Consider the following 11,519-nt stretch of genomic DNA (forward strand, 5'->3'; position numbering starts at 1 on the left):
GTGTGGGTTATTGTAGAGGAGAGTTGAGAGAATAGACACATGTGCAGCAAATGTGTATGTGTGTTTGTGTATGTCTATATAAATATTTATGAACATATTTATTTATAGGTCCCTTCCCACCACAGATGGAAATGTTCTATTTTCCTGATGGATTGAAAAATGTCAAGTCAAAGACCAAGAGCCTGTTTTCCAATTGAATTTTCAATGTGTATGAAAGGATATTCAATGTATTTACGAGTCCTTCAGAAATTTGAGCCCTTAAAGCAGAGATTTTGCTAGATTATATGACTTTTAACTTTTTCGTATCAAACATGTTTTTCCATATGTTAAGGCAGCTTCTCTACTTTTGTTCCTTGAAAACTTTCAAAATGTTGTGGGGTAAACAGAACATGGTCCTCTCATAAGCATCTGATCAATGGAGAAGAAATCAAAGAATTACTTTTATTCTTTGGTCACTCAACCTTTTATAGGTGGATTTTCCCAACTGACATTCTCATTAGAACCCCAATTTGCCTCCTCTTTCTTTGCTAACTAGTTAATTTCCTTCCATAGTTTTGATTGGGTCCTAGTATATCGTAATATATTATCTACTGAATTTTCATTTGTATCCAGGCCCTTTTGCAAATTGTCAGGTGATATTAAACTATGTTCTTATTTTTTGTAATATTAGGAAGAGCAATGTAGTAATAACTTCATATATGATAAACTTGTCTTTATAGAATCTCAAAATTAATTTTGATTTCCTTTAAAAATATTAAAAGAAAAAATACAACTCATAGGACAGGTTATTTTTGGGTGGAGTGGGTGGATAAGATTGGGGCTTCTAATAGTGGGTTACTGATTCATTTTGTGCACAGAGAACCTCAGAATCGTATGAAACCCACATACCTGATCAGCACTGATGTCATTGCTCTGGCCCGGCCCGTGAGACTCAGTGATTGAGCATCGACCTACGAACCAGGAGGTCATGGTTTGATTTCTGGTCAGGGCATATGCCCAGGTTTTGGGTTTGATCCCGTGTGGGGCGTGTAGGAGGCAGCCGATCAATGATTCTCTCTCATCATTGATGTTTCTCTCTCTCTCTCCCTCTCCCTTCCTCTCTGAAATAAATAAACTCAATGAAAAATATTTTTAAAAAAGAAAAAAAAAACCCCACAAAGAAAGTGGTAGTTTTGCCTTTCTCTTCGGCAAGACCCTGTATATCCTAGCTACCCAATAAACACTTGAAGAAATTAAATGAAACATAAATAATGCTCTCCTTTCTTTATTTCATACCTGTCCTTCTATTGGAGGAAGAGTTGGGGAAGGACAGGCATAGAGAGAGAGTCTTTGGGTGTTATTCTCATGTATGCAAGCATGCTGTGCTTATACAGTATTTCAAACAACTCGTCTTAATGACTCCCATTGTTATTATGGCATCCTCAGCCAAATAGCCACTTCCGTTCCAATATCAGCTTCAAGTGGCTACAGCCCACTCCGCAGGACTTCATCATGGTCTCAGGGAAACAATTTTGACTTGCCATGTTGTAGAAGGTCATTTTGGGGACCAAATCAAAGGTGAACAAATACATTGTTCTCAGATTGCTTCAAGAAGAGAGCTTAGAAAGTCCAGGTTGCAAGAGAGAGGTTACAGGGCATTCTACTCTTTTATTTTAAGAAGAAATTGTAATTCTAGATCAGTTTGGGGGATTTGAAGGCTCTAAAAGTTTCACTGAGGTGAAAACAGTGGCCTAACAAAATGTTTCTGAGACTGGAAAATAAGAGGTGGTCAGGGAGAGGGACAGAAAGTGGGAATGGAAGAGGAGAGGAAGGGATTTTGGATGATTGTAAAAAGTTTAATGATGTCAAATAACCTTTTCTTCCTTAAACTCCCTTTTATAACAGGAGTAAGTGATGCTTTATCTGGTGGAGTTGGGGATTTAGTCTTCTTTTAAAATGATGAAATATGACCCTGGCTTCCCTTGGCCCAACTTGGGGCGTTTGAAGTGGCACTATAGTCTCAGGAGCCCGATTTCCCAGTTTTGAATGGCTGTGGCTTTTGTTGTAATCTGTTGAATTTTGCTTTCAGTGGAATTCCACCAAAATGAAGGGCCACTGGTTACTATGATGAAACTTCTTATTTAAGAGGGTGTGGCAAGGGCAGAGATGGCATTTGTAATATAATTAATGGGGAGAAAATCCCAGAAAAGACTGAAGCAAAGGAGCTGAAGTTTAAAGAAATTGTGATAATTCCTAAAGGAATGAACCCTGGTTTGATCAATCTCCATGGAAATGAATAATTATTGCTCCATTGAGTATTTAAGAATCAAATAAGATGATCTTGAAAGTTAAAAAAACTAAATACATTTTTAAAAAAAGTTTTAAAGGGATCGTTTTTGATAACCCATGATTTTGGATTTTATTTTCTGAGCAAAGTGGATAATCTTCCTGTGTGCCTGAAGACCACATTAAGGTAAAAGGAGGAATATGCGTGATCCATGACTTTAATAAGCTCTTCCCTTATTTCTAGGGAATTTTTAGGAAAGGGGGAAGTGGTCAGGAGGTGATTAAAAATACTGAGAATTAAAAATATTTAAGGAAATCACGAGAATTTTTAATTGGCAGGTCTGTCTCTGCTGTGCGGGGGGTTGGGGCGAACAGGAAGGAGAATCCTTCTTTCTCCATTACGCCTTGGCCATTTGTTACCAAGCACATTTTGGGGCCCTGCAAACTGTTGGTACTTTTTAGCCGCAGAGGCCTTGAGGAGTTAAGCACACGTGTCTCCTGGCAGCCTTCCCTGGGTAGGAACAGGTCTGGGTGTGGGTATATTCATTTGCCCCAACAGAAAATGACACCAGTGATTTCTAAAACACACTGAATATTTCAGAAATCACTGAATGATCTAGTAGATGATTTTCACTGCCACTTACAACACATGGTAAGCAGTTGTATTCTTTATGTGCGCTAATCTATTTCACATTTTTATGTGTATATGATCGCTTAACATATTTTACTGTACTAGTTAAATATTTTGAAAAGTACTCTTTGCTTATATACATCCTTTAAGCTCCTTTTCAAAGGTGATATCTCTATGAAGTCTTCCCCTGTCATTCTCTAACAGATTCTGAAGTTAGAAAGATCTGAGTCTTGGCTAAACCACTGGTTATTGTCTCTCCTTGGGGGTGGTTACATAAACTCGTAAGAACTCATTTAAAAAAAAATGTGTGCTTAAAAAATATGTGTGACATTAAATTAAATGTCAACAGTCTGAAATGGGTAACAGAAAATGTGCGTGTTAGACTTAACAGCAACGTGACCTTCAGCGAAGCCCTTTCTGTGCTTTATTAACTGGGATGGGTGATTCCTGTTATTCCCACCGTGTGGGGTAGGGTGAGAAACAAATGATATATAAGGACCTAGAAAATGCAAAGAATTGATGATGACGATGGTCCCAAGGAAAATATAAAATAGTTGAGTGAAAAATGTCACTTTTGAAAATAGAACAGCTTTAATCTGACTGGGGTAAAATCTCAGGAGTACTTGATTCCTTTAAGACTTTTGGTGAAAGAACGTAACGCACTCAAATCCATCTACTTTAGTAAGATTTTGAAAATTTCACCTCTTACATATCTCTCATGTATTATTCCCGTCTCTATCTCATTTAGTCCAAATGCCAATCATCTCTAGATTTTTTTCAAAAAAACAGATCACGTTTTTTGTTTGCTTCCTGTCGTTTTTCACCTTCCTGGTGGGTTACCTTCTAATAGTGCAGAGGGCTGGTCTGTTGTTCCTTTTGGACACACACTCTCTCTCTCTCTTTTTTTTAAAATATATTTTATTAATTTTTTACAGAGAGGACGGGAGAGAGATAGAGAGTTAGAAACATCGATGAGAGAGAAACATCGATCAGCTGCCTCCTGCACATCTCCTACTGGGGATGTGCCCACAACCAAGGTACATGCCCTTGACCGGAATCGAACCTGGGACCTTTCAGTCTGCAGGCTGACGCTCTATCCACTGAGCCAAACCGGTTTCGGCCACTCTCTCTCTTTTAAATATGTTTTTATTGATTTTTAGAGAGGAAAGAAGAGGGATAGATATTTCTTTCCCTGAGAAAGAAAACATCATTGATCAGCTGCTTCCTGCACACCCCCTATCCGGGATGGAGTTCACAACCCCAGCACATGCCCTGACTGGGAATAGAACCAAGGCTCTCTTGGTTCCAGGGTTTACGCTCAACCACTGAGCCACACCAGCCGGGCTGGTGTCTTCTTTTTAAATCTCTCCAGTGCCAGTTCTCCCACAGTTCGGATAACATAGTTTAGAAGGCCCCTCAGAATCTGACTCCAGCCTATTTTATAAAGCATTATCTCTCCCTAATGTTTCTGCACGTGACATGTCTCACTATTATTTGATCACATCATGTGCTTCTTGCTTTTGTGTCTTAGATGGTGCTGCTCAATGGAAAAATCCTACGTGGACTACAACAGGCAATAACAATTTACCTCCTCTGTTTCAGAACACCTTACATGCCCATTATTTTTTTCCAGCCATTCGTATTTGTGTATCTTCCTTGTCATTTTCACTTCTAGCATTTAGCACAGTTCCTGATAACATAGCTGTTATTCAATACACAAAATTGAATGAATTGAATGAGAGGATGAAAAGGCAGAATGTTGAACACCAGAATCATGCAAAGCACCATGAGTGGTGATACCACAAGGCGTAAACAACAAAACAGTTTAATGACAATTTTACACATAAAAACACATTTTCCTCCCCTCCTCCTCCTCCTCCTCCTCCTCCTCCTCCTCCTCCTCCTCCTCCTCTTTTTAAATCCTCACCCAAGAATATTCTTCCATTGATTTTTAGACAGAGTGGAAGAGAGAGGAAAAGACAGAGAGAAATACCGATGTGAGGGAAACACATCGATTGGTTGCCTCCTGCACGCACCCCAACCAGGGTCCCAGTGGGGAGGAGCCTGCCACCAAAGTACATGCCCTTGAACAGAATCAAACCGGGGCCCTTCGGTCTGCAGGCCGATGCTCTATCCACTGAGTCAAATCGGCCAGGGCTAATAACACATTTTCTAGTTGGACATCAATTTATTCTCTGAGATTACTTTTCCTTTGTCACAATTATAGTGCTTTGTTTCTTTATGCTGTTCTCAGTAAAGGAATCTCTGCTCTTGGTGGTGATGTGATCCAGTAAATAAACTGCTCTATATGAGGCATGGTGTCATTACATCACCCCAGCTGGGAGCAGTGAGGATACAAGGCTTACTCACAGTATCATCGCATCCAGCTTCCAATTTCTAGGCCTCAGTTTGTCCTCTGATTAATATGCACAACACACGCATGCACGCATTAGGGATGATAAATTTATTCATATTTTTCTACAGTTTGTTTATAAGAAAAATTAACTTTCCCTTTTAAATCTGTAAACGATAGGGGGAAACAGAGAGAGTAATGGAAGAACTGGGCAGACTTAGCTGAATCTGTCAACAATTTCTCATAGAAGAAATCATCAGCGTGAGCGTCCAGTTCATAAAAATGAGCAATGCCAGTTAATGTTTGTCCTTGGCTTGGTGATCCTTCGCTTAGGGTCCATAAGGAGAAGAATATGATGTGAACTGGGGACTCTTCAAATGTCTAAGAAGCATGGCCCATTTTTCTGGAAGAGTTCCCTGGTAGGCAAACTAATAGCTTCTCAAAAAACGACAACGTCCTAATCCTGTGACTATGTTACTTTACATGACAAAGAGAATTAAGATTGCAGATGACATTCAAGTGGCTCATCAGCTGACTCTGAGAGAGAGAGATTACCTGCGATTATCCAGGCAGGCTCAGTCTACTTCTATGAGCCCTTAAAAGTGGGAGGCGAGGCAGAAGGGTCAGGGAGATGTTATGTGAAAGGATTCCACCTGCCATTTGTGGCTTTGAAGACAGAGGGAGGGACCACGAGCCAAGGAATGTTGGCAGACTCTACAAGCTGGAAAAGGCAAGGAACTGGATTCTCCCCCAGAGCCTCCGGAAAGAAACAGCCCTGCAAACACCTTGATTTTAGCTTGATTAGGCCTGTGCTGGACTTCTGAACTATGGAACTATAAGATGAAAATTATGTTTTAAGATACTAAATTTTTTGTAATTTATAACAGCAATAGAGCACTAATACAAGCTCAAACCTTGTAAAGGTTTTCTTATATTTCAGTTCATAAACATACGCCGAAAACAGTTTTGAAGACCAGTGTGCCAATGTTCAAATGCTCTATGTAACCTGAATAGGTCATCCTGGTTATGAAAAACACCTCACTTGTCTACACAGAGTTTTGGAACATAAACACCTTCATTTCCTTTCTAGAAACTTTACTCCAGGACATTTGGAGAAATTAAATTTATTGGTGCAAAATAACAGATCAAAAGCAGCCAAAGTGTCATAAAGAACCACATCTTCATTTTTTTAAGGTTCATACCTCTACTCTTTACTCAGTTCCTATGAGAACCAAATTTTTGCTTTGTTTTAAAAAATGATCTGATTAATTATTAGCCAAATTTTGAAACAAGGTGTATCCACCCCCTCTTACTTGTAGATAATATGGTGGAGACGCTCTCAGTGTTAATTTGTGAACAAGAATTCCTATTAAGCAGATATTCATCTGGACTATATCATCTGCAAGATCAGCTTTGAGAGAAATGAGAGAATGTGAAAACAGGGAGATTCTTTGAGAATGAACTTATGCCTTTCTCCATGCGCCCATATCAGTGTGGTTACAGAACTGTGGGGAATTTATTCCAATGTTTTCTCTACTCTCGGTGTTCATTGCTTCAGTTCTTCCTATCAGAACCTCCCGAGGTCAGAAAGTTTTGCCCTTTTCAGAGACTTTTTTCAGCTGGTGAAGGCTTCTGGGCTAACCAGAAATCAAAATGGGATGCTGCATTATGTCAGAACTGCATGTTTAGTCTGCTTTCTTAGAAATAATCAAGAAAAGTTATATGTGAAAAGACACAGATGCTCCTTTCTCAGAAAGAGTTTCATTCTTTTGAAGTATAAAATGAGAAAGTCGAGTTGAAATCTAGAACAATATGTATTTTGTATACCTACATAGATTTTATTGATTTCATTTATAAAAGTTCACAAAATATGAACATCTTTTGGAAAATGCCTAAGATTATATACCTATAGCATATATTTACATGTATTACTACTATATTATATGTTATATGTAATACAAGGCAGTAAATGTTCATTATGTTGATGCTGACTCTTAGCTCAGACTGTGCTTCTTTGAAAATTCCTAGCAGCTTGATATTTTACTATTTATCCTGACTTATAACTGAGCATAGTTGTAGCAGAGACTATATTGATGAGATTCCCAATCATTTTAGAAAATTCTTTGACAATGTACCTGATACTAATTTGTCCCAAATGTAATCATTTTATTTTTTAATTTCTATGATTATGTGAAAAAAGGCTTAAATGAAACCTGCTTTAAGAAATATATTCCATATAATGAACAACATAAACTGATGAGCAAAAATAGAACCAGAGTCATTGAAGCATTGAACAGACTGTCCAACCTATGAGGGAAGGTGGGGGGTGAGGGGGTAAGACATCAACCAAAGGACTTGTATGCATGCATATGAGCATAACAAATGGACACAGACTGGGGGGGGGCATGTTCTGGGGGGTGGGGATGGCTGGGGAGAGGTCAATGGGGGAAAAGGAGACATGCAATACTTTAAACAATAAAGAATTAAAAAATAAAAATAAAATCATAAAGTAAAAAAATATATATTCCATTATGAATTTTGTAATTAAGAAGCTTATGTGTATATCTGAGAGAATCTTGAGTTGTCTGTGACATTTATAGTTGTTGTGTAGCCCAAATTATACAAAATATCTCTGCTTGTCAACTACAATATGATCTGTTTAAAAATATATACAGTGGAATATAATTACTTAACATTTTGATAACTATAAAGACTCTCTCATAGGATGCATTGCCCTAGAAAGTCAGCTAAATAAATATCTATTAATATTCAATGAATGCCAGTTTCATTTCACACTTCATTTCTATTGCAGAAATGAGTCAAAGAAGGACTATATCCAACAGATTATGAGACTAATAGTAGCATACTAAAATTTATTTCACCATTCTGTGTTTTTTTTTGGGGGGGGGAAGGTAACAACAAAACCCCATTAACAAAAACAAAACTTTAAGACCATCATTTGGCTCTCTCTGACTCCCTTCCCTGGACAGCACTTACAGTTGATTTTTGAGGAAAAACAAACACATATAAAAAAATTTGACTTCTTGTGACTTTTTCTCAGTTCACATTAAAGTTTTTTTTTCTAATTCTTGTTTCACCACTTTAGTTGTTCACCCAGCTTTGTTTATTTGTTCCTATAGCTTGTGACATATGAAGTTCACACCCGATCACTGATTCTGATAGAATATAGAATTAAGTTATGACTGTACTAAATTCCACATACTACTGACATGGAACATTTGGTGCCAACCTCACATCGACTTCAGGTTACATTTGCACTCATGTCTTCTTTCTGACAGGGCACTCTCTACCTTCAGCTACCTCAGGGGCAAACACGCAGCCCTGACATCTGTATGACCAGCTGGGTTCAAGGTGGCAGAACCTCACAGTTGGCAGCTACCAGATGAATGTCTCTTCTGTGCAGCGGAGATGCAGAGTTCTCACTGGTGAGCATTTCATACAAAGTGGTAGCTTGAAAGGCTGGGGATTCACATTTATGACACTTAAGCAGATTTTAGGCTCATTGGCTTATTCCCAAGAATTGGGTAACAAGTTATAGTTTTTAATGATTTGTTGGTTATTTGTTATTCTTTTAAATTCCCAAAGAATGAGAAAAATATCCAGTGGGAACATTGACGTGAGCAACAGACTTAACAGTCACTTTCATAAGCCATCAGCCGTGGCACATCACATTAAAAACCCCAAAGGCAGGCCAACCTTGTGTCAAAGTTCTCCGCAGTTAGAGAAAGGCTCTCCCATTAAGGAAGGACCAAGTCCAAAAGAAGTCTTGCTTAGCCCTAGCCGGGTTGGTTCAGTGGATAGTGCGTCGGCCTGAGGACCAGAGGGTCCCGGGTTCAATTCTGGTCAAGGGCACATACCTTGGTTACAGGCTCCTCCCCAGCCCGGGCCCTGGTTGGACTTGTGCAGGAGGCAACCAATCTATGTGTTTCTCTCACATCGATTTTTCTCTTTGTCTTTCCCTCTCTCTTCCTGAAAATCAATGGAAAAATATCCTTGGGCGAGGATTAACAACAACAACAACAACAACAACAACAAAGAAGTCTTGCTTAAAATGTAAGGTTTGAGAATCTTAGTAAGTGGAGGAGATGGGGGAGAAAAGGTAGTGTTTATTAGAGATAAAACTGTGCTGCCACAGGAATCATAGGGATTATCACGAGCATACTAATTCAGCCATAAGACATTCATTTTTTCAACAGCTGTCACCTGAGTTAAATGAAGATGAGTTTTAACTTTTATTGTTTGAAGTTAAATAAATATATTCACCCTGGAGTAGAATATTTCTTCTTTAAAGTGCATCTTGAGGTTTTTTTCATTGTCCAAACTGTGGATTATCATAAATTCATTTAAAGTTACTTTCTGGTGACTCCTAACATAAAGTGCCTGCCCCCCCCCCCCAACTTAAAATACACTGTGCTCTTTTAAAAATGTATTCTTTTTATCTGTTTGACTGTATCAATAATAGTCATAAAAAATAACTGACCAAACAAGTGGGGTTTTAGGACCCAAAGAAAATCATGGTAAGAAGTGATATTTTAGGTCTATTCACAAAAAAAGGAAATTAAGTTCCTTGACATTGGAGCGCCAACCCCCTTTGTAACAGGCTTGTACTTCAGCTTCCTTTTCTGCTTAGTCATTGCTTTAACTCCCACTCTGAGATTGATTGCATGACCCTTGGAGATGAGTGATCTTCCACTTACTCTCCGCCAATGCAATCTGGACAACCTCAGGGTTGGTGAGGCTCCTCTTGGGTGGTTTTCATTTGTTTTAAGAACATTAAAGTATCTCATAAATCTATATTTATTATATTGGTGAGTAATCTTCTGTAATTAAATATGAAATGCTGAAGACAATGTTAAGGTAACAGTGGGGTCACAAACCTCTTTTTATGGTGGTTTCATGGCTACAAAAATACTCTGGAATTTGCTTTTGCATTTATCTCTGCATCTGCTTAACATTACAAAACATCCAGCAGCATATCATTTTCAGATGGGCACTTCATAAATGTTTTAAAATAATAGTGTGTTTTTTTTTATGATAGATACATAATGCTCATAATAAAACAATTTAAGATGAATCTTAGAATGTGGTTAACAATATCCTTATTCAATATAATGTGTTCTTGCTTACCAGTATTAGAAAATTTGGTGAACTAGTCTTAAAGAATACAGTCTTTAAGGATATCCAGGTTTTGATACTAGCTCTATTCTTACTAGTTTTTAGACAGACCAGTAAAGAGATGAAGAAGTTGGGCTGAGTAATAAAAACAAATCGGCTATAAATCCACAAATTTGGAACCTATGTTTGAGAAGGCATTATGATAAGTATGCTAAAATTGAGCTTTGCAATATCATCAGGGAGAAGGATTTTTAAGTAGATTTAAAATTGAAACAAAGTTGTTTTTAGAGGTATTTTAAGTTATCCAAAAGTATAAAGTTTTCCAGCAATTTATATCATTTATGAAAAAAAGTGTTATCAGGCACTATTGTTTGAAAACTGAAACAGTCACCTAACCAATCTGTACTTGGCACCTTAACCAAATGCAATTGAAGAAAGTAACAGGATTGTATGTCTTTCTAATATATTCTATATTCTGTAATTCAGACTAGCAGAGCTCTTACTTCTTTGAATTATCTGGGTTTTCAATATTAAAAAAGATGCATTCTCCCACCCCCAACACAACAAAATCTAAACACTGTGCTTTTGGACTTTATCTTCAGAGAGGAACTGTATTTTCTAAGTTAGGTAAACAAACAAAACAAAACAAGTGGCCATACCGGAAGCTAAGAGACATTAAGGGTCAAATATAGGAATAAAACTACACATCAATAAATATATACTGGGAAAATGTATAAGTTAGAGAACAAATGGATTCTAGAACATAAAGAGAATGATGAAGAGAACATTGAGTGAGTTCAATAAAGCTGGAAAATCACCTTTTTTTTCCATATAAAATTAGAGGCCCAGTGCACGAATTCGTGCACATTAAAAGGAAATTAATTAGAAGAAATATTTTAATATCGCTATTCGCCCTTCCTCTATAATAGAAGTGTCAACCAAATTCACGATCAACAATAATAGATTGAAACACATGCATGCGATTGGCACCTGCGAGAGCTTTATATGTGTCGTGCATGTGCAAGTCAACTTAGTCTTTTATAGATATAGAATAAACTTGCTTAATTAGACCTGCTTTCTGATGTAGATAAACTTTTTCCAGCCCAATGAAGCACCCCAACTTCTCTTTCAGGT

This window comes from Myotis lucifugus, unplaced genomic scaffold (assembly GCF_000147115.1).
Source record: "Myotis lucifugus unplaced genomic scaffold, Myoluc2.0 scaffold_150, whole genome shotgun sequence".
Lineage (NCBI taxonomy): Eukaryota > Metazoa > Chordata > Mammalia > Chiroptera > Vespertilionidae > Myotis > Myotis lucifugus.